The following is a 4,093-nucleotide window of genomic DNA, read 5'->3' on the forward strand; positions in this document are numbered from 1 at the left end:
GTTGTTGGGCCTCCAAGTGCAGAGGTTTGTAGGACAGTAGCAAATTTCCCTCAAGTGGATGACCTAAGGTTTATCAATCCGTGGGAGGCGTAGGATGAAGATGGTCTCTCTCAAACAACCCTACAACCAAATAGCAAAGAGTCTCTTGTGTCCCCAACACACCCAATACAATGGTAAATTGTATAGGTGCACTAGTTCGGCGAAGAGATGGTGATACAAGCGCAAGTTGATCACCAAAACATACATCAAGTGGATCACGTGAATATCCCATTGTCACCACAGATAAGCACATGCAAGACATACATCAAGTGTTCTCAAATCCTTGAGGACTCAATCCAATAAGATAACTTCAAAGGGAAAACTCAATCCATTACAAGAGAGTAGAGGGGGAGAAACATCATAAGATCCAACTATAATAGAAAAGCTCGCGATACATCAAGATCGTGCCGAATCAAGAACACGAGAGAGAGAGAGAGAGGGAGAGAGAGAGAGAGAGAGAGGTCAAACACATAGCTACTGGTACATACCCTCAACCCCGAGCGTGAACTACTCCCTCCTCGACATGGAGAGCGCCGGGATGATGAAGATGGCCACCGGAGGGGGATTCCCCCCCTCCGGCAGGGTGCCAGAACGGGTCTAGATTGGTTTTCGGTGGCTACGGAGGCTTGCGGCAGCGGAACTCCTGATCTAGGTTATTTTCTAGAGGTTTCTATATTTATAGGAATTTTTGGCGTCGGGAACAAGTCAGGGGGTCCCCGAGTCGTCCACGAGATAGGGCGTGCCCCCACCCTCATGAATGGCCCGGGACTCTTCTGGCCCAACTCTTTTACTCTAGGGGCTTCTTTTGGTCCATAAAAATTTATCAAAAATTGGCACGTCAATTGGACTCCGTTTGGTATTCCTTTTCTGTAAAACTCAAAAACAAGGGAAAACGGAAACTGGCACTAGGCTCTAGGTTAATAGGTTAGTCCCAAAAATCAAATAAAATAGCATATAAATGCATATAAAACATCCTAGATGGATAATATAATAGCATGGAACAATCAAAAGTTATAGATACGTTGGAGACGTATCAAGCATCCCCAAGCTTAATTCCTCCTCGTCCTCGAGTAGGTAAACGATAAAAACAGAATTTTTGATGTGGAATACTAACTAACATAATTTTCCATGTAATTTTCTTTATTGTGGCATGTATATTCAGATCCGAAAGATTCAATACAAAAGTTTAATATTGACATGAAAATAACAATACTTCAAGCATACTAACCAAGCAAGTATGTCTTCTCAAAATAACATGGCCAAAGAAGGCTATCCCTACAAAATCATATAGTCTGGCTATGCTCTATCTTCATCACACAAAATAATTGAATCATGCACAACCCCGATGACAAGCCAAGCAATTGTTTCATACTTTTGATGTTCTCAAACTTTTTCAATCTTCACGCAATACATGAGCGTGAGCCATGGACATAGCACTATAGGTGAAATAGAATGGTGGTTGTGGAGAAGAGAAAAAGGAGAAGATAGTCTCACATCAACTAGGCGTATCAACGGGCTATGGAGATGCCCATCAATAGATATCAATGTGAGTGAGTAGGGATTTCCATGCAACTGATGCACCAGAGCTATAAGTGTATGAAAGCTCAAAAAGAAACTAAGTGAGTGTGCATCCAACTCGCTTGCTCACGAAGACCTAGGGAATTTTGAGGAAGCCAATCATTGGAATATACAAGCCAAGTTCTCTAATGAAAGATTCCCACTAGTATATGAAAGTGACAACATAGGAGACTCTCTATCATGAAGATCATGGTGCTACTTTGAAGCACAAGTGTGGTAAAAGGATAGTAGCATTTCCCTTCTCTCTTTTTCTCTTATTTTTTGTTTTGTTTTTTTGTTTTTTTGGGCCTTCTCTTTTTTTATGGTCACTTTTTCTCCTTTTTTTATTTTTCGTTTGGAGTCTCATCCCGACTTGTGGGGGAATCATAGTCTCCATCATCCTTTCCTCACAAGGGACAATGCTCTAATAATGATGGTCATCACACTCTTATTTACTTCCAACTCAAGAATTACAACTCGATACTTAGAACAAAATATGACTCTATGTGAATGCCTCCGGCGGTGTACCAGGATGTGCAATGAATCAAGAGTGACATGTATGAAAAAATATGAACGGTGGCTTTGCCACAAATACGATGTCAACTACATGATCATGCGAAGCAATATGACAATGATGGAGCGTGTCATAATAAACGGAACGGTGGAAAGTTGCATGGCATTATATCTCGGGATGGCTATGGAAATGCCATAATAGGTAGGTATGGTGGCTGTTTTGAGGAAGGTAAATGGTGGGTTTATGGTACCGGCGAAAGTTGCGCGGTACTCGAGAGGCTAGCAATGGTGGAAGGGTGAGAGTGCGTATAATCCATGGACACAACATTAGTCATAAAGAACTCACATACTTATTACAAAAATCTATTAGTTATCAAAACAAAGTACTACGCGCATGCTCCTAGGGGGATTGATTGGTAGGAAAAGACCATCGCTCGTCCCCGACCGCCACTCATAAGGAAGACAATCAAAAAATAAATAATGCTCCAACTTCATGACATAACAGTTCACCATACGTGCATGCTACGGGAATCACAAACCTTAACACAAGTATTTCTCAAATTCACAACTACTCAACTAGCATGACTCTAATATCACCATCTTAATATCTCAAATCAATCATAAGGAATCAAACTTCTCATAGTATTCAATGCACATTATATGAAAGTGTTTATTATACCCATCTTGGATGCCTATCATATTAGGACTAATTTCATAACCAAAGCAAATTACCATGCTGTTCTAAAAGACTCTCAAAATAATATAAGTGAAGAATGAGAGATCAATAATTTCTATAAAATAAAACCACCGCCGTGCTCTAAAAGGATATAAGTGAAGCACTAGAGCAAATTACAAACTACTCTGAAAGATATAAGTGAAGATCAATGAGTAGTCGAATAATTATGCAACTATGTGAAGACTCTCAAATATTTAAGAATTTCAGATCTTGGTATATTATTCAAACAGCAAGCAAAACAAAATAAAATAAAATGACGCTCCAAGCAAAACACATATCATGTGGTGAATAAAAATATAGCTCCAAGTAAAGTTACCGATGAACGAAGATGAAAGAGGGGATGCCATCCGGGGCATCCCCAAGATTAGGCTCTTGGTTGTCCTTGAATATTACCTTGGGGTACCTTGGTCATCCCCAATCTTAGGCTCTTGCCACTTCTTATTCCGTAGTCCATCGAATCTTTACCCAAAACAAGAAAACTTCACGACACAAAACTTAACAGAAAACTCGTAAGCTCCGTTGGTATAAGAAAATAAACCACCACTTAGGTACTGTTGTGAACTCATTATAAATTCATATTGGTGTAATATATACTATATTCCAACTTCTCTATGGTTCATACACTCCGATACTACTCATAGATTCATCAAAATAAGCAAACAACACATAGAAAACAGAATCTGTTAAAAACAGAATAGTCTATAGAAATCTGGAGGTTTCGAATACTTCTGTAACTCCAAAAATTATGATAAATTAAGAAGACCTAAATAATTTGTATATTGATCTACTACAGTTGGAATTGGTATTTTATCACTCTCTGGTAAAAAACTAAAATTATTCTCGTGAGCGCATACTTTCTGTTTTTATCAGCAAAATCAAAAAACAATCACCCAAGAAGATTGTAAAGGCTTTACTTGGCACAAACACTAATTAAAGCATAAAAAACACAATCATAACAGAGGATAGATGATTTATTTATTACTAAAAATAGGAACAAAATCAAGGAACAAAAATGAAGTTGGGTTGACTCCCAACAAGTGCTATCGTTTAACGCCCCTAGCTAGGCATGATGATTTCAATGATGCTCACATAAAAGATAAGAATTGAAACATAAAGAGAGCATCATGAAGAATATGACTAGCACATTTAAGTCTAACCCAATTCCTATGCATAGATATTTTGTGAGCAAACAACTTGTGGGAACAAGAATTAACTTGCATAGGAAGGTAAAACAAGGATAAGTTCAAG

This window comes from Triticum aestivum, chromosome 2A, assembly GCF_018294505.1.
Source record: "Triticum aestivum cultivar Chinese Spring chromosome 2A, IWGSC CS RefSeq v2.1, whole genome shotgun sequence".
Classification (NCBI taxonomy): domain Eukaryota; kingdom Viridiplantae; phylum Streptophyta; class Magnoliopsida; order Poales; family Poaceae; genus Triticum; species Triticum aestivum.